This window comes from Pyrgilauda ruficollis, unplaced genomic scaffold (assembly GCF_017590135.1).
Source record: "Pyrgilauda ruficollis isolate IOZ18807 unplaced genomic scaffold, ASM1759013v1 scaffold74, whole genome shotgun sequence".
Classification (NCBI taxonomy): Eukaryota; Metazoa; Chordata; class Aves; order Passeriformes; family Passeridae; genus Pyrgilauda; species Pyrgilauda ruficollis.
This window is the reverse complement of record NW_024529266.1, coordinates 2,099,662-2,120,626: the sequence shown is the minus strand read 5'-3', so window position 1 is coordinate 2,120,626 and position 20,965 is coordinate 2,099,662.

The window sequence follows — 20,965 nt, the reverse complement described above, 5'->3', positions numbered from 1 at the left end:
CCACATTAGGATTCCCCAACAAGAAGCTTGATTTTCAGACTTGCTGAAACCAGGGTGAACTGTGAATGCACACTATGTTTGTGGAAGATCATGATTGCTCCTGGACATCCAGGCATCTTTAGAAAATACTTGATTTTTTTCTTGAGGTATTTTCATTCTTGATTGCTTGGGAAATTTCAAAAGTGCTCAAGTGTCTGATCCATGAAAGTGCATTTTATATCTCAATTTTGTCTGATTCTTTAGAAGAGCTTACTCATTAATAAGTCCAGTCTACAGATTAGACTTTCTCAGCTTGCTTTACCTGGACAACCAGTCCTGTTGCACAGCCCAGTCCTGTAGGCATTTTTTGCAGCATCCTGCTTGAACCAGAGCACCTCAGAACAGAGAAACAAATAGTGACTTCTTTTACACAGATCTCTAAGACATCTTGCATGCATCAAATTCAGTTTCCTTCCCTGCCTGATGGGAAGCAAAGCACAGTCTGCTGCCAGGAGTCCTAATAACTATGAAGTTAATGTCACTAAAGAAAATGGCATCTTTCTGAAGCCTCGACAAAGATGTGTCATCCTGCCGCTGTTAAGGACTTCGACAATCACAGCTACTGCACCCCACTCTGTGGGAGGGCTGTGGTGAAACACCTCTGAGGTCCCTTATTTGAATGTGGGTCTGAACCCAGGTCTGGTCTGAACCCAGGCTGCAGGTTGCCCCCAGAGTATTAGGCAACTGTGGGTTGTAGTAAACTTTCTTGCTCAAGTTCAGTTTGGTTCCATGTGTTGAATTCACAACAATTTGAGATGAGCTCATTTGATTAGAGAATGGTGTTCCTGAGCACTGAGACTGTGGATTTGATCCCCATATGGGCCATTCACTTAAGATTTGGACTTGATGATCCTTGTAGGTTCCTTCCAATTAACAGTATTCTGTGATTCTGTGAAATATATTTACAGCTGTATTTAACAAAAGATGAAGTGTATTAGCTCCAAAATTTTGCAATCCAGAATGAAGATCCAAAGAGGCTTTGCTCAGGAACCTTTTAAACCCCAGAGCAATGACAATGCTATGAGTCCCTGTATTTTTATTTTGGTTTTCCACATATATTTCAGGTTCTGCTTTTCAATGTGCCTAGAAGTGCAACAAGCCAGTATTTCCCTATGATGATCTCATTAGGTTTGCTCATCTCCCTCAAAGCAAAAGCTGATCTCAGCTCTCACCTGCTGGAGTGGGCACCACACAAAACGCCCTGGAGGGCAGTGGTCACTGTCTGAAGTAACCAAGCAGTGCACTGCTGGTGTGCCTGTGGGTCAGTTTCCTGGCCTGGCACAGCACAGCTAAAAGCAGGCATCCATTATGGAATGCATCAGCTTTCTCTTACTTGTCTTGCAGCTCTCTTAGCTCTTGCCAGATTTCATCCACCTGTGATTGGTCTCATTCCTGGGAGCTGGAGAAGCTTGGCATTTAGCACAGACAGTTGCACAGACCTGATGTACCTCACAGCTGGAAGTCTCTGAGTTTCTGTGCAGCAGCCCTAGCAATCAGGAGACATAGCTGTGGCTGGAGATGTGCATTCAGAACATTGTCCAGCTGCATGGACCTGCAGGTGCATGTGTCCCTGTCCTGTACACTTAAGAGGTTGTAAGAAATAAAGCATTGGGGAGGGGCACAAAACAACCACTGTGCTCCAGAGTAATGGACAAGACACTGTCATATTTGGGACACAACATTTAAACAGACTCAAAGCTGGATTAGCAACTGCAGCAGCAGCTATTGAACAGTGACTGCAAACTTTGTGTGAGGTTTTTCTCATTAGAGAAATATGGAACACACTGTTTTTCATCAGTGATGGCCTGGTGTTAGCAGGTAGTTGGAGAATGGGAGGCACGTGTATTTGGAGAAGGGGAGGCACATGTAGCTGGGGAAGGGGAGGCATGCTGTGTTCAGCATGATCTCTGTGGGACTGAGTGAGAGAACAGAAGATCTAAAAATAAATGCAAGTTTCTCTTATGGAAGTGTCTTGCTCCTTTTCTGGAATTTACACAGAAGTGAATTCATCGTCCCTCCACAGCAGGAAATTGGATGGTCCCAAATCCCCAGTTGGTTCCACATGTACAGAGCCCTGAACTTAGCACATAATTGTGCTGAATCCAGAAGGCACTGCAGTAGCACAGAGGTCAGGCTTGATGGATCCAATTGCAGGACTACGGTCAAAATTTCTGCCCAGTCACCCTCCCCCACCACAAGAAAATTCCTTCAGTCAGACACCACAGATTTTTTTCCTGCTGCTCTTCCCTCCTCCATCCCTCCCGCGCCCCCCTCCCCCCTGTCATAAGTTTCATGAGGTAATAATATCTTTATTTTTATTACATCAAATAATACTGACAGAGTAAATGGAAGAAAACTCAGAAGGGTGCATATTGATTTTAAAGTTTACTTCTAGCTGCACTATATTAATTGTAAAGACTTGGAAGAGTCCTGGGTTTCTCTTTAAAGAGAAGATTGAATAATACGTTTAAATAGCTATATTGAAATTACCTTGACCCGTGAGATGAATTCTGGCTGAATTCTGTGGGAGTCTTTTGAGAAACTCCAGAGTAGTGACAGCTCCTTGCTGTACTGAGTGCTGATCATCGATTTTAAGAACAAGAGACATGTTCTATAAAGGCATTTTCCTCCTTCTCGTCCTTCCACCTTCTACTTTCATCCTTTTTTTCTGTTTTAAGTCTTTTTAATTACAGGGTTTGGGGGCTTGCTGGGTGTGTGTGTGTGTGTGTGTGTTTTCTTTGTTTGTTTGGATTTTGGAGGTTTTGTTTGTTTGTTTTTACTATGATATATAACCATCATATGAACTCACTTCTTAGCATTAAGAATTCTTTCTTCCCTATGATGAGTGAAAGAAAAATCTTTTCGGCCTTCAATCAAGGTGAACTGTCACAGCCCTTCTAGATTATACTGATGTAACTCCACAAAGCACCTGGAAGACTGTATTTGAGATTTTTCTCAATCCATTTTTAATTTAAGATGGTGCTCTTTAAGCAAAATTGCATTCTCCCACATTGCAGACCTGCAGAATTTTGGGGGTTTAATAGTTTAAGGTGTCTTGCATTCTAGTCATAGTGACAGAATATTGTACGTATTTTCAGCTATGTAACCCTGTGAGGTTTCTTGGGATTTTTCCCAATATAACTCTATTTATAAGATTTTGATCATAAACTAGTTAACACATGAAATCAGTAGAGACATGTCTATTGATAAGAAACTGAGCATGATCTATTAATTTCAGCAAAAACTCTGCACAGAGCTTCTCTAAGATCAAGGATCTGTTTCCAGACATTGAATGCCACATGGTGCAGCATGCGAATTTCTTCTCAGAGTAAATCCAAAGTCTGCTTTTTCACACCGGCGCTGCCGGTCAGCACGGGGGGCCAGCAGGAACGGTTTGCGAAGTGCGCTATGCTTCAGCAGCCGAATTTCCCCAGCAGCCGAATTTCCCCAGCAGCCGAATTTCCCCAGCTGCTGCCGCTCCTGGCGGCGGGGCTCCGCGCGAGGGATGCTCCCCAGCGCAGACCACGCACGGGCGGGGGCGCTGAAATCCTTCTGGGAGCTATTTTTAAACTGAATCGGGATTTAGGAAATCTGGGTCTCGGGGAAAAAAAATAAACCTGTAAGTAGGGCTCGTTCCTCTCCAGAGAGCCCTAGTGACGCACACGGCAGGCCCTCAGCGGGGCGGCCTCCATGCCGCGCGGAGCCCGAGCCCCGCTCCCTCAGGCCGCGTCCCAGCTGGGCCGCGGGGCTCCCGCAGGCCGGAGCGGTGCTTGCCCGGCTGTCCCGCCGCGCCGGCAGCGCCAGAGGGCGCCGGGGCCGCGGAGGTGCTGTGCCGGCCCCCTGCTCCGCTCACCCGCCCGAGTTAAAACTGTGCGGGTTTAAGATGTGTTCCCCCACTGAGGCGCAGAGCCGGCAGTTTGTAAGCGGCCCCTCGTTGTGAGACACCCGCATTTCAGCCCCGGGAGCCGAAGCTTTTGTCCTGTGCTTCGAATACTCAAGATGCCGTTGAAAAGTATCCTGTGCTCTCTCACAACTGAGAGCTGGCTTATTCAAGAACAAAATACTCGCGGTGAAAGACTCAGTGAAATCGCCGAAGAGCAGGGTACCCATCCCCGCCCTCACAGCAGCTCTCACACCGCTGTGTGAGACACAGGGGTGGAGACACGTGGAAGGACTGCGGCCTGGGGATGGGCGCTGCACAGTGCGCCCACATGCACCCCCGTCCCCTCTTCCTCTCCGCTGTGACCTAATAGGACAGGCTTCTGTCTGCATGAAGGAGCAGGGGACAGTCCAAGGGTCGTTTGCAAAGAACTAGGGCACGCTGTTTGTATACAGCACCTATGATAATCTGCGCCTGCTCCAAGTATCATTACTGGCTCCACTTTAGCTGTCAGGGTGAATAGACATCAACAGGATGTGCTGAACATCGCTGTTGCTGCACCATCCCCAACGTGAATCAGTGTGTCTGTCAGAGAAGCATACAGCAGAGCCAGGTGGGATCCCATGGGCTGTGCCTGCATTAGCTGAGCAGCACTGCTCAGCGGGAGAGGGTCTGAAAAGGGGAAACAGCAGGTGCAGAGAACCCGGTAACCACCTGCACTGCATGTTGGAGAGGTTTGTACCCGACTTACTCCTTTGGACTTGATGCTGATTAGCAGTTGAAACAAGCATTGTTCTCCTATTGTGTGTTTTCTGGTGCAGATTCATCCAATAGAAATTATTTGTCTCACACCTGTGATGTGATGTGATGTGATGTGATGATGTGATGTGGTGAAAAGCTTCACAGGACAGGTGAGGAGTGTAGGGAGTCTCTTAAATACCACCTGATTTAGGGGCACTTGTTGCCTCACAGTCTGAGATGACTTGCAGTAACTGCAAGAGTTGCATGTTGTAGAGCAGAGAGGCTTCTCTCAGCTTCCTGACAGCAGTGAGCTCATGGGAGAGCCTTTCCCAGTACTTACAGAGGTTACTTTGAGAGATCTCACAGTGTACTCTTGACACCACCAAAGGTACATATAGTCTAATTTTGATATGTATCAGGTTTGTGCCTTCCTGAACAATAATTTCAAAGTGATGAAGACGTTTTCCCATGGGGAACAGGAAAAATTACTCTCTAGCTGTTGTGGTCTTGTACCTCATTCCTTGTGTGATAACAGCAAAGGGTCAAGGGTAAATCAGTAGTGGCATGATTGTATCTGTGTTGTGTGTGGCATCTCTAATGAGTAATTGATTATATCTACACACACTATTTAGCAAACACCATGGGACATGTGCTAGCAGAGTAGCTGCTGTACATCTCTTATAAAATCCTAGGATGAGATTAATGCTCTCCTGGTTGGGTTATATCCTGACAGATTTTTTTTTAAATTTTGTTTATTTTTGCAGATAAATAATCACTCTATATGTAAGAGGCTGTGCTTGCTTCTTAGGGTGCAGGGCATGCTATTTAATAGCCCTGGGTAGATGACCCAATAATTTCATGTTTTGCATAGCTGCAGTATCCTCTTTATTTACAGTTCAGCGAGTCTGCTCAAGAGCTTAGCTCTAAGATAAAGCTTCATGCTCTGTCAGCTGAAGATATACCTGAAGAAATACAGAACAATAATGCAGTCCAAGGTCATGACTTTCAAAACAAACTGACAAACAATCAAACCCAAAACAGAGAAGTGTGCATTTTAAATTTCTAACCATGAAACTGGCCATAGCTTCCATGTTAATAGGCACTGTTTGGGGTGCACTTCTTGTTTCTCTGCTGCTCTGCAACACAAACCCAGCCAGAAACAGTCAACACTGGTGTTCAAGGCAGCATTGATGTCTTACATTGCCTTTTGTCCCTAGGCACCTGCCACACATCCCTGTGGTCAGCTGACAGAGCTTTGCCTCACACAGAGGCCTGGCAAAAGCTGGCAGTTAGAGAAGGCTGTGATTTGCACCTCTTTGCTATTTTTGTTTATCACGATTTGTTCTTCACCATTTAACATTCCACCTTCTGGATTTAGGTAGAGCAGGACCACAGTTGCCACAGCACGTGCATCATGAAAACTGTTTCATTATCTTTTTGAAAAAACACATGCATTAGATAACCATTTGGCCTCGCTCTGCTTAAACCCTATTAAGGAGGGAAAAACATAAACTAAGACTTCTGCAAAAATTAATCTCTTCTAAACCCTAGAGGTGCTGTAGGATTCTTTTTTTGCCACAAAACAGCAGTTCCCTGAAAAATCTTTCATGAAAATGTAAGGAAAGAGACAAATTATTGGAAATATAGATATATATAATCCATCAATATATGATCTTACTTATTTTGATAATATATTAAGAGAAGATAAATATTCTTTTTCCTGTATCAGTCCAAATGAGGCATTATTCTTATCCTATTCCACTTCCCCAGATTTTGCTTTCAAACCAGAGGTACTTGAGTGTTTTGCAATGTGCCAACACTGCACTATTGTAGAGCTTTCTATGTTGTTTTGGTCTTTTGCATACTGACAGGTGTTTTGTCCTCTTGCCCTCCACACTGGCTGGACAGGGACTGATCAGGACACCTACAGACAGCACTGTGCTGCCAAAAGAGCAAACATAGATATACATGAACCCAGCACACACATGCAAAGTGGAGAATGGCTTGTTTAAAATCAACTTTTGTAGGGCTGTGTCAGTGGGAACTGGACTAATGTGCCAGTTGATGAGGGAGTGCAGCACTGGGAGCATCAAAGTGGAAAAGATTTGTATGACTCCTGCTGTGGTAGGCAACTGCACAAGCCCTTTCATAAATTGTTCAAGCTCCATTTTAGAGTCAGTTAGTATTTGGTCCTGTTTTTAATGGAAGGTAGGAGAAAGTCAAAAAGAGAAAGAAAGACTCAACATGGCAGAGAAGAGAAAGGCAGGTAATGGTTAGGGAGAAAAAAAAAACTCCTTTTATGTATTATCACACCTGTTTTAATGCCTTTGCCTTCTCAGTCCATGCTCTGTATGTTGTTCTTGACAGTTAATCAAAATCAAGCAACAAATGTGTTAATCTTTTATGTTTACTTAGCCATACAGACCAAGGTGGCAACCCACCACCTTGGGTAGCATTACAGAGATGGGTTTTTTTTACATTAGATGTTGAAGTATTTTATGTTACCTTCCTGTTATTTTCACAAAAAAACCAGCCTCTCCTCCATCTCTTTAGGAAAAAAATAATCCAAATGAGCTGCAAAACTATGTCCCTGGTTCTAAATAAGCAGTGAAACTTTAATGTGAATAAACATGCCATCATAATCAAAGCCGTGTTTATGATCTAACTGGATAATAATTCACTTGTAATATCATCAGCTCAGAATGAACATCAGCATAAGTATTGTTGGTGCAGGTGTAACTTAATGAATTCAGGTTCATTTTATCTGGCACTTAGTTGCTTATATTGGTGTTGGGAGCATTAGATCCCCCAATTTTTCATAACAAGCAACACCATTAAACTGTCACAGAGCAACATAAATCAGAGATTTTCCTTAGACCCCATAAAACAACTAACAAAAATGTTATGGTTGCCAGATTCACTGTATGCTTTTGTACATCCAGCAAACAGAACTGATTATAACCCTTTCTCCCTGGCTACTATTTTTGCTCTTGTTTCACTAGTGTATGAAAATCTATGTTAAAATGTAAGTAGGCTAGCCTGAAGAACTCACCGCCAAAGCATGGAAGTGATAGCAGGTTCCTGAACATAGCACAGGATCTCTGCTTGTATTTTTCTCTGCTGCACTGGACACATATTTTAGTCAAGTTAAATACACAAGCAATGAGGTCAGAAGAAAGTGTGTGATTGCAGAGTCGTGTCACGAACCTGTTTAGAGTATCTTGGGTTGTATGATTGCATGTAATTGATAATCACATGTGGACATGCCTGAAATGCTCACCTCTTGATTTAACCTCTTGACACAGGTCTGTATTAAGTCACTGAAGACTGAAAAGCAAGAGCGGAAATACTAGGAAAAAGTATCCATTGGTGTTTTTCAGATGGTGATGTTATCATTCATTGTTCATTATCAGAGGATAAATTATTTTCATTGTTCATTTAATTGGCATCACAATACATTTCATAATAATATGTGTAAAACTATTTCATAACTTGTACCTTGCAGCTGAATTTCCCATCTTTCACTTACTAAAGAACCACCTAATCCTAATTTGACACCCTTCAACGACAGAATATTATGTTACGCAGTTCTCTTTCCTCTCACCATTGTGAGAGTAAACTTTGCCTGACCTGCCACAGAAAACTGAGAGAAATCCGTTTCAAAAGCAACACTGCTTTTCATGCTTCATACATGAATATGTTTTTTCAGCCCTCTGTAGAAACTTCTAAGATGCTCATTATCAGCAAAATAGGAATAAATTCAGCCATGGTTCCATAGGTGCAACCAATTAAAATAATGTTATTTTCCCACAGTGACATTACACCAGATGCAATACATCTGAAAAATAATTACCTTCATATCAGGTATTTGTTATTTGCCAGCCAGCTATAGGATCTGAAGAATAGGACGAATGCTTCAAGTGAGTTTTAATCAAATGGCTGCCAGAAAATGCCCAAAACAGAAATCTTCTCTGCTTTTATAAACACTTTTTAATTAACATATGAATAAACTGCATATTTGAATTTTCACCAACACAACTGTTTCCCCCAGGAAATCACGGTTAAAAGCTGAAGTGAATGTTCCTTTAGAAAGTGCTCTTTGTTTATAGAAATAGTCTAGCAGTTAATGGTTGGCAAGGCTTCAAACTTAGAATTACATTACATTGGTAATTTTAACTTTGTCATCTTAAATAGATCCAGTTTGGATGTATGAATACAAGCAATGCAGGACAGCCCTCAAAGAACTGCCTTTAAGCGGGCTTTATTCTATCCCATGAAGCTTTGTAATTCCTTCTGTTATTATTAATAGCTGTTAAGTGCTGACAGCATGCTTGGCACTGAATGAAACGCAGGAGCAGACATGGTTCTTGTTAAGGGTGGCCCTCGGGAGGTCATTTACTGTGTGTAACAACAACAACAACTTTATTGGAGCAGTAACCCACTAACACAGCTGCAGCTCGGGTATCAGGAGGTGTCGCTGTTTAGACGAAATAGTGTTGTGTACACACATGCAGATATGACTCCTTTCACACGTTAATTTTTTCCCAGCTAACAAGGTTCTCAGCTGAGCAGGTAAGACATTCGGAGGTAGCCAAAGAAAAGCTATGGCCCAGAATACCTTTTTGCAGGGTTTCCTGCCTGCAGCCAGGGGGTGTGCAAACTATAGGGACAGGCCAAGCTGTTAGGAGCATGACAGGTTCGGGATGCACTGGGATGGGAGGACAATCCTCTGCTGCTAGATCTTATGGCAAGTTCAGACACAGGATTAAAGGAAACAGTAGAAAAGGACTGGCAAGAATTTAAGCCAGAGGGACCTTGAAGATGCCTTGTGTAGATGGCCTTCTTTTGAGCCAGGAACTGTTGAAAAATAGCGTTGAGGGAATGGTGTGGAACACAGCTGCAGACCCTGGCTCCTAACGGAGAGCTCCTGAATCCATGAATCCTCCTAGAGGGAGCTGAAGCACCAGAGCAGAAAACAGTTTCTGCTCTTCTGCTGCAGGTAAATCTGGCATGCCCAGCAGACACCATCTGTCTACAGCCACAGAGACAATGCCCAGCTCCTGACTTCCAAGGTCCTATTAGATGTCATTGTCCAGTTTTAGCTAAGCCAAGATGAGAGCTCTACTGCATCATCATGTGTGGAGGGTAGAAGAGAGGGAGGAGAGGCAGTGGCACCAAAACTCACCAAGTTCACACTCCAAGATGTATGTGAGACAGCAGCTTTGCAAGTGACCCGGTCAGGTGATTATGCAGTGCCCAGAGCAGAGAAGAAGATGACTTACTCCTCCCCAAAGATGACTGACTCCCCAGCATTGTCACTGCTGAGTCTCCCCACTCCATGTGAGTAGTGCCCACATCCACCGGTGTGTCTGACCTGACACGTAAATTCCACAACGGCAGGGTTGTTGTCCTCTGCGCTCCTCTCCTGTGGATCTGCACTAATACTTTGTACCAGTGTCCAGGTAGTACTCTTGATGTTTGCAGCTGGACTCATGTTTGTGTCTTCTTCCCCGGGGCTCTGCTCTGCTACTCCAGCCATGGCCACAACCTTGCATCAAGTAAGGCTGGCTGGGGGTTTCTGACCTGTAAGCAGGTGGATAAAGCTCCACATAAATAGATACTGCACCATGCAGAAGGTAACTTACCACTAGGTGTACAAATGCTGGTGAATGATAATGGCAGGAGAAAGTAGGTCCAAACAGGTCAAATAGTTCTTTCAAAACTGTTTATCTTAGTTTCATTTTAATTGCCTGGCTGTCTTGTTTCCTGCTGCACAAAACCTTCCCACCCCCTATAACATCACCTACCCTTGAACAGATGCTAACAAGTCTCCTCCCATCTTTGCTGTCTGCCTCCTAACACTAATTTTAGATGCATCTGCTTTTTGAGTACCTCGGAAACAAGTAGAAAAACTGTCAGAAATGCTCAGTAACACTCTAAAAATACATAGTTTTAAGGTCTTACAGCTGGGTACTCCAAAAAATATTAATTTAAAAGTCATTAGTCACTTGTGACCATTTGAGCTATATAATATATTAATTAAATGGATATTTCTAACTTCCTAAGGAACAGTCTTGCTTTTCACACCCTCATATGCAGTGTTCTCAATGTTGTTAAAATCTGCTTTTCTGTAAACCCATAGATTCTGTGGTATTAACACTTGAGTTTGCAAAGGCTGTTCCCTGCAGTGTTTACACCCATTTGACTAAGATTTACTTTTAAAAAGAGCATTGGAGGGGGTGGCACGGGGGGAATGTCTGCAGGAACTGCATAGTGACTGTGCAGAATGAGCTGGTTTCCATATCATTCCTCTGCTAGGAACGTGCTCTCAAACCTCACAAAAGGAAAGTTGTGACAGGGTGAATTGCAGACAGGCACCATGAGGTAGGCATTTTCCAATGCATGAGGGTGATCTGAGATCATAAGTAACCTGTCCAGGTTGCTGGTCTCTGTGACTGCATTATAAGAGGGAGAAGTTCCAGCAAGGCTAGAGCTAGTTGCCTCAGGTACTGAAATCGTGTAGAGGGAGCAGCGTGGAGGGATGAACAAACTGTTTGAAAAGTTGAGTAAATATTCAAACAGTTCACCCATGGTGCTACAGCTGGACTATGAAGAGTGTCACAGAATTTTTTGGCTGTGCTGCATCATATTGCAGTGGCTATTAAACACATCTCCCCTGGCTTTTTGCACTGATATGGTGCAAATATAATCTTAGTCTATGAAAAGATACAAGATATAAAATGCTGGTCAACCCAAAAGTGTCTCATTTTCCAGAAGTTTATTATTGCAACAGAAGAAATAATATATCTGTTTCAAGATAGTGAATAGCAAGGACTTCACAGAAGGCACTGTTGTCTACATTGAAATCAGTATATACACATCCCTGTTTTCTCCTTTCAAATAAAAATCTAAACTAAAAACTTGTGAACGCAGAAGGTGTCTTCCTCCCCTTCACTGTTTACTACTAATTACTGTGTGTCACATACTACTGTTTTTTAAGCCCAAGGCATGTCTCCCTCCTCAACCACACATTCACTTCACATGTCACCTCTCACTGTTCCCTGTTTCCTTCTGAACTCCACCACAAAGCATGCTAAAAAATAACTGTTTTTTAAACATTAACTCCTCCACCATCACACAGAAGAGAGGAACTTTGTGTATCTACCATAATAGTAGTCTCTTTATTTTTCTGCTCTGTTAGTAAATCAACCAGCGTTTCACTTTTTCAATGCCATTGCAGATAAGATAATCATAAAGGCATTTTCAAGCAGACTTTGAGAACAATTAAACATAGAATTGCAAAGCATCCTAATTAAGGCTCAAAATAGGCCTGGCAATCTTTATAGTACTTAATATGTCATCTTCTTCCTATCTCTTAAACCCAATAATGTGCAAACCACCACTATATTGGTGCATTAGATCTGCTATAACTTATGTCAACTTGGATCACACACCCCCCCCTCTTTCTTAAACAATGTTTGGCAGCCAACCGAGTGTGGAAACTAGACTGTTTTACATTAGCCAGAAGTGCATTTAAATAATTCTTACTAAATGATTTACTGTGGACTGCAAATTTTTATACAGCATTTTAAGTTAATGATTAGGCAAAGTAATATATCACTAAAACGATTGGGTGCATATGTATTTAGCTTCTATGATTCTAAATTTCTCTTTGGTTTGGAAGACTTCCTTGAACTTATTTTCCCCAGCTGAAGAGGAAAATAAAGAAGAAAAGAGTAGAAGAATCTGACATTCCTGCCTGTCTTCTTAAACTACTGATAAAGTCAAGAGGAGTTTTGTCCCTGCAGAAGGGTTAGGTCATGAGGAAGCACTGGTAAGTTGATTAGTGCTCTTCAGACAGATATTGGCAGGTGTCAGTATTGCACAGCATTTCCTTGCCCTATTGTGTCCCAGTGAGAGGAGGAAAAGCTGGACAGAGAACGATTAAGAATTTATATCAAATGGAAAAGTGAATGAACCATCTACAAAGACAAGATGTTGTGGCAGAATATAAAAACTATCTCACAGGAAAACCACAACAGGATAAAACAAAGCAAACAAACCCACTACCAACAAAAACAACAAACAAAAAACTGGTACTCATTCTCCATGCACAGGCATTTCTGTGGAGTTCTAAAAATTGTAGGGATTCTATGACAGTGGAAAAAAAAAAGGATTTGCTGACTCTGTCTAGCAAGTGGACTTTGAAACCCAAGTGAAAGAAAGGTAAAACACACTAATAAAACATGGACTGTTACACCAGATGCTCACAGGTGACTGGAATTCTTAAAAAGAAACTGTGACATACAATAAATTATTTGTTTAATTTATTGCTGGGGACCAGGATCCTGCCAGTGCTGAAAGATAACAAGCAACTTTGCATTTACAACATATATGAAATAAGGAAGATAATTCTCTCTGCTGCAGGGGTAATAAAAATAAAGGAAACCATTCACCAGTGCAAAGTTACTGTGTGTGACTGTGTGCAAATCAGGACTTGTGGCCATCACCCTCTGGTCTGTTGCATGCAAACAGCTGCCCTGTTGGTTTTGCTGGTACTCTGTGTGTCTGCAGTGATTCATTCATTCATATGAGCCTTGTTCTTGGCACAGCAAAACCAGGCCAAATATGCATTGCATACTCATTTTGGCATCCATCATATCTTTCATCTGTAGTTTCAGATTGCTGACAAATAACAAAAGTGGTTATTGCAATATTTATTGAATTTTTTAATGCCCTTAGATCTTAAAAGCATATAGGGAATAAAAAAAGAGTAAGTACCAGACATGAAGGAGTGATCTGATATTCATTATTGACTTCTGCTTGGATTTCCCTAGCCAGTCCTCAAGTTTCCAACACGTTCTGTAACAGATCAGGCTCCATACATTTCTCAGAGAAGTCTACCTAGGGAGCACCACAAGGGCAATTTCTGCCATCATGGTTCTTCACTAAAAGTTTTTAAAGAAAGGTACCTCTTTCTCCTTGCACCAAACATAAAGATGTTGGGTCTTCTTCCTCAGCAAATGCCAACACTCAAGAGGTGACATGAGAATCTGGGACAAGATTTAACTCATCAGACAAGGTCAATTGTACATGTTGGCCCTAGACAAAACTGAGAACCACTGTCAATCATGAATCATAGGCACAAAGTTTTTTGGTGGAGAAGTAGATTGAAATGTATGATGTTTGGGACAAGTGTCCAGGAAGAGAATTCAAGAGAAATCTAATCCTGAAGTGAACAACGTGCAGGGATATATAGCAATGGGCAGTCTACTTGGGGTAAATAAAAATCACAGATTCCCAATAAAATCTTCAGACTGCAACACAATAAAGAATGAAAGCTGACAGAAACAAGGGAAGCACCAGTCTGTTTGGACTGAAATCCAAATTCAGCCCAAATTGTCCAGGTTTCCTCTACAGTGCATGTACACCTAATGAGAGGAATAAGAAGAGGGCCTAAGCAATTACAACACTGAACACTGAAGTGGCTCACAAAGAATCTAGAGACAGGGGAGTACCTGGAATCCTATCCAGCTTTTTGCTGTTTAAGCACCTGATGGACATATCTGTAGGAAACTGTCTTCACCCGCATAGGCAATATGGCCTAATACCGCCTATGGATCATATTGTACATACACAGAGTATGAGGGGTGAAGAACATCTTATCTTGGCTATATAGTTAAAAAAAAATCTAAAGAAAAGAATTGCAGCATTTTCTCTGGAAGTAGGAAGGATGGCTTCACTTCCTTAGTACAGTGACTGTTGGCTCTAACCTGCATCTTTCTTATCCATAAAATCACCAACATTTCTTATTCTAGCTATGTGGAGTGAAGAATGTAGGTTAACACAGTGAGTAAGCACTGCTCAGCTCTCATGAATAGCATCACTTGGAAGGCATAGGAGTTCTGGGGCTTTGAGTCCACTTCTGAGATATTAAAATCAAAAGCATTAAGTTAGAAATATTAGCAGAACGGGAAGCAGGTACCAGAAGCATAACTGAGTGCCTGAAAATAAAGGATCAAGAGCTGTACTCCCCTTGCACTGGCTGTGCAGATCACATTAAGAAGGGCAATGGCTTAGATATTCTCATGACAAATGGGAAACATAGATTTCATTTTAAAATTTTCAGCCTCTGAGACTGAGAAGGACATTGAACTCAGGTATTTCACTTCTGTCACACTGTTACATATATAATGAGTTTCATCATTCAGTCCTGTATTTCAAGCTGGCACCTGGCAACATACTTCATCCAAAATAAATAGATCCAAAGTCAGATCTTCCTGGTGTCTCTCAGATGAGTTTAGAATTCCCGTGTTCTCATGGGTCATATAGGAAAGTGCTGGTTAGGGACAAAACTGACAAGAATTTATATTAATATTTCAGTGTGAAACTGAAGTCTCAGGATTGCATTCATCAGCCCTTGGGGAGGGAAAGAAGAAAGAGAAAGACTGGGTATTCTTTCTTAAGCAAAATTATACAGAGGCACCCTTAAAGATGGCAAGCCCTCCTACACATCCAGTGAAGCCTGGTATTGGCCTGGACACGCTGGTTTCCAGATTTTCAACAAATTTATGTAAGAGTGATGGTCTTAGGGTTTAGAGTAAAATGATTTATAGTAGGCATGTAAATTTCTACAGATGTTACACAGCAGCCTAGTTAGAATTTTGTGAGACCCAGTGGGCATTGAGTTCTTTCTCAGCCCTTTCTAAATAGCATTGTATACTACCCCAAGAGATTGCACAAATTGTCCAATGTTACACAACAGGACAGTGATGGTAAGACAATTCTAAGCATTAGTATGTGTTGCTTCTTCTTTCAAAAAGGTGAAATCTGGGCCTAAGAGTTTTGTATGTACTATTTCTGAGCTAGAAGAAAAGCAATCTTTACTAAATAGTCTCTTTATAAAGACCCAAGATACCATCATCATAGAACTTTTTTTTTTCTTCCAGCTAAAACAGGAGGATTGAGCCTTAAAGTATCTTTGTTAAACTAGTTAATAGATTATTGTCCAAAATAAACATATTTCAGTAAGTGCAAGACTGTTTCTTCCTCCCTCTTTCTGTCTTTTGTTCAACTTCAGCTCAGCTATTTATGATTCATTTCATGAGCCACTAGGTTTTCTCTAAAGGCACTGAAAAGGGCCAGAGCTATCAAACAGTTTTAGTGACTAGTGCCAACAAGGAACTGTTTTCCTCCATGCTATAAAGCAGGCACTGTCAATAGACTACAACCGGCAATAAACTATTAAAAAAGGAATTTATGATGGCTACTTATTATCCTCCTGAAATAATGTTGTTACAAGGCTGCCCTTTCCAGTCCTCCACAAGGATCACATGGCAAGTGCCTAACAAAGGGAAAGGCCCAGATCTGCAGGGACTGTCTACAAAGAGCCCAGGAATTGCCCCATGTTATGTGGGCAAACACACCACACTAGCAGCAGAGAAATTGTCCCACACTAGACTTGGGCTTGTTACAAACGAGCATTTGATTTAAGGTGGGGCCTTAATTAACTTATATCTAGAACATGTTGCATTGTTTTAAGAGCTAAATATCAAATTATGAAGGAATGTCTATTATTGTTTAGCAAGGAATTGGGAAACCACAAGGATAAAATAAGAAATGGCAAAATCTCAAATGCAATCAGATCTGCCTCTTATTTTAGATTTATAAAAATCCCCTAATTCTAGTTCTTTTCCGTTCCTCTCCAACTCTATAACAGGCTTTCTTCTTTGCTGAAATGTCTGTCTCTGTTAAGTTGACATTTGACTATGACACTGATCTGTAATTGCTATAAATTGTGGTATACCGCTTGCATTAATAGAGTTACCCTATCTTACTCCAATTAATGAAATGTTGCCTTCAATAAATATTTTAGAAACAAGGAAATGATACAATTTAAACTTCAGTGTCATTTGGATTGACTTCTTGTGGTCTGGACCTTCATGCCGTGTGCCCCTTGAATCCTCAGTATGTCAGACTGGAGATGTACAGACTGTGGTCAAGGCTGAAGGCACAGCCCTGAAAGGATGTCTCCTAAGAGTAAGTGGGTCTCAGGAATGACAGAGACGGTCCTAAAGGTGTGTAGAAAGAAGAAAGTTGTGCTTTGAAGAGCTTAAGAGAAAATAAACATTTTCATCCAGAGAAGGGAGGGCTAGGTTGAGGTGAGAAATAGAACGAAATTGAGGTGTGGCAAAATGGGCTGGAAGGACACCATTACTGAGATTTGGATTAAAAAAAAAAAATAAAACAAAACAGACAAAACCAACAACATAAAACAAAAACACCCCAACCAACTACTAGAATACATTTGCAGCATTAGGATTTCTCAATGTCCTGATCACTTGCAGTAGAGTTATGCGGAGGGGGTGTTCTCTTTCCCATGTTGCTGCAAAAGAGTAGTTTCCTTATATTATGTTTCTGAACAGTGCATCTGGAGGAGAGATGATGTTATTTAATAGCAGATTTTATTCTGAGAACACAACACTTATTCTCAGCAAGGGACTATTTTTAAATCCAGTTTTATTAATTTTATGAACTCCAAAAAAAGAATGTACACAGCAGAAAATCATTAAATACCACATATAGAGACCTCAGATGAAAAATAACCATTTTTAATAAGAGAAGTTTTTTTACAAATAGTATCTGTATGGTAACAGCACAGGTGAGCAAGAGTTAAACTTCTGCTGAGACTATAACACTGAGTTTGCAATGTTTTCCTTTATTATTTCTCAACAAAAGAGACAATCCTGCCTGTGATTGTCTCTCACTGGCTTCTTGACTTTACTCAGTTATAATCGTATCTCTAAAGTGAGAGGAACAATAATTAAAATACTGAGTCCATGAGAAGCCATAAATCCTGCAAAACCACTGAAGTTGCTCACTTCAATCTCCAAATGCCTGTTTACATCAAAGAAGAAGAAAGAAGAAGAAGAAGAAGAAGAAGAAGAAGAAGAAGAAGAAGAAGAATTCACATTCTATTTCCACAGCACCTTCTGCCCCTTGTGACACTCCCATGGTCTGCAAGCAGAGAGCCAAGGCATGGAGGGGGAGTGCAGCCAGTGGCTGGCCACACAGAATATTCACCCCTTCCCTGTGAACCCCTGCAGTGAAGTATGGTCATTAATCATTATTTTGGCTCTTTTTTATCAGCATATGAATGGTCTGAAGTGAAACCACCACCTTTCACTGAGCCCTGAGAGGACTGCAGCAAAAGAAAAACAAGATCTTTAAAATTTATGGTTTATAAAGCAGCATTTTTTAAGCGAAAGGCTTTGGAGGCAAGTAAAAAAGAAAAGTGTGTAAGTATGCACGAACAGAGAGAACCATTTAATTAAAAGCATGAAAGACTACGTTAATTCCTGCTTTTTGGTAACATATGCCTATCCTATAATTGCCTGTAAATAGCCACTGCAAAAGCAGCTCGGATTAGTGGGTTTTCTGGATGAGGGATGGAAACTCTGGCGAGTTCAGCTGTCGAAATCTTACACGAACTAGCACTGTATGGGAACAGTGGCAGGGGGGGCGGGGGAGCGGAGTGAAAAGGGGAGCGGTGGGTAAGGGAAATTAAAAACAAAAACAAAAGCCAAAAAACCCAAAACCCCCTAAACCTATAGAATCTCCGGCTTGCAGGGACATTTTTCTAATTATCACCGTGGCAAGATACTGTTCCGTGCTTCCAAAGCCAAGTTCTCCCTCACCAGCACGGATTTTGCATTCTCACAAATGTTCTCCACTTCCGTCCCTTCCTCTCTCCCTCCCTCCCTACTTTCCTCCCTCCCTCCCTTTCTCCCTCCCTTCCTCTCCGACCTTTCCACGGGTTTGTACAAATCACCCACAAAAATGCCCCCGGGTGTCGCTTCGCTGTGCTCGGAGCCGGCGGGCGAAGGGGGTTGTACCAGAGGTACCCGCTCCCGCCGCTCGGCCACGGCTCCTCCGTGGCACAGACAGCAAAAGCCGCTCTTTCTGGGCCACCCCATGTCCTCCACAAGGGTTTGAAACACCTTTTTTTTTTTTTTTTTTTTTTTTTTTTTTTTTTTTCCTATTGATAGGTAGCCCTGTGCCAGGCTCCTTGGTAAGGCGCCGCACATTTTAGGACACAGCCGCAGCGCGGTCCGCGGGGAGAGAGGAGAGGGTCGGAGGAGGACAAAAAGCAAGGGTGTGCCCACTGGGACCCCTGAGGATACCCTCACAAGTCCGCTGACCCCAGAGCGGACATAGCTGAAGTCCCGCAGAGGCGAGGTCCCCTCCAGCATCCGCCGCCGCAGAGTCCGGGTGGAGGCGGAGAGCTCGGGGCTGAGGGTCTCTTCCCCGGAGCCACCGGCACCGGTGTCCCCGCGGGGCTGGCGGAGCCGCCGGTGACGGCGCGCTGAGGATGCGAGCGGCTCCGCGGGGGAGTGACAGCAAAGAGAGTTCCGTGAGCCCCTCGGGAGGGTGGGGGGCTGCGGAGGGGCGGCGTTCTGATTTCTCAGCCGTTTTCTTAATAATAACGCTTTAATGCTTTGGTTACAGCACATTCGTCCTTCACGGTATCTTGCGCCGGGCTGATTTTATGAGGGACTGAACCGCGATACAGGGATTTACACTGAATAGTTCTTATTGTCCAGTCTGATGTATTAAACCACGCCAAGTTTCATGGCTACATCGACAACTCGTTTCAGGCACAAATATTGGGATGTCAAGCTGTCACAAATTCCATCCCCTTCTCTGACCTGCGTCCATGCTATCGCGCTGGGACAGCGGCGGATGCTCGGGAAAATATTTGTTCCTGAAAATTCATCACCCGCACTTTCCCCTCGACCTCCGCCGGCCGCGTGTGAGCACCCGAGAGCGGGGAGCGTGGCACCGCCACCTCGGCTCCCCGCTTCCCTCCGGCACTGCTGCGACTCCCATCGGCTCCCCGCCGGCAGCCTCCGCGCCGGAGAGCCGCGTCCTCGGTGTGAGCTGTCTCCGCTTGCTGAAAGGCACCGCCGGGCGCTTCTGCTGTACGTGCGGCACCGGGCAGACCGGAGAGCAGCGGGGCAGGCAAACCTCCTCTGTGGCATCTGGCGGCGAAAATTTGGTTTTGAGTTTTCCGTTATCTATTGGCTGGGATAATGCATATAGGGGAAGCTTTCGATATAACGCTCCTTTCGCTCACTGTAAATCCCACGTGTTGCAGTCAAGTTCTTACCAGCTGGGAGGGCCAGAGCAGTAAAATCCAGCAATTCTGTTTCATCATAAATCAAGTTTATGAACTGTAGTACAAGGTATATAACTCTGGAAGCTGGACTTTTTTGGTGGTGAATGGCTGTTGAAATATTCGACTGTGACATTGTCAAATTCTCTTTTCCACCTAAAACTTGACATAAACTCATTCTTATAGTTATCAGCGCGTCTTGCTTAATTTGAAAGAATATCACTTGGCTTAAATTGCATTAGACAAACAGAGAAAAAGTTTTAAAAAGTTAAAAAGCAAAACTCGCAGTGTAACGTTTAGAATAAAACCCCCAGGTACTGATAATGCCTACGGTTCTGGTCTGCATATTTGTAACCAGCAGTGTGCAGGAGCCTGACCGTGACACACTGTCAGGCAGTGGTAGTCAAAGAATAAGTGACCTCGTTTTAAAAGGAAATGCAAACGTACCCGTCCAAATTTCGTTTTTCTAAGGCCACTTTCCTCCCTCTCTATCTTTGTAATAAGCACAAGAAGATCAGAAGTATGCCCGAGCAAGACAAATGGCATTCCAGTCTTATCTCCTCCTTGCTTTTAATTTCTTACTGCTTTATTCTAGAGTTTCTTAGGAGCAGAGAAGCTGAAGGAACAAACCCGTGGTGTCCTCTCATTTGTGCTCGGATGCTGATTTGCAGTAGATTGAGAGGACTGTTGTTCCTCCCCTAAAATTCAGAGTACCATCTACACCGAAGTTCAGTGTTTCCTGTTCGGGGTTTGATCGTCCGCTAGGTAGGAAGGTTGCCCAGCAATATCTGGAGAAGGGTAGCTTACTGCATTATTTGCTGTCAGTGTTTTCATGCCTATGGTTATGATTTCTAATTATTTTTCAGAACGAACTATGGCATTTAGCAAGACACTGAGGATTGTTACGATTATATTCACAACCACGAATATTGTACGAACTACCAAGAAAATGTATCAATACAGTAGCAGAGAACACAGTATTACGGCAGCATAATAGAAGATTTGGGTAGACTTCTGTGACTCCCGGCAGTCAGAATAGGGTCTCTATCAGGGCTCTTCAGCTTGTCAAAACTTGTCTAATCAAAGGAAGTGAAAGTGAGGAAGAAAAGAGTTGGGATTTCGCCATGTAA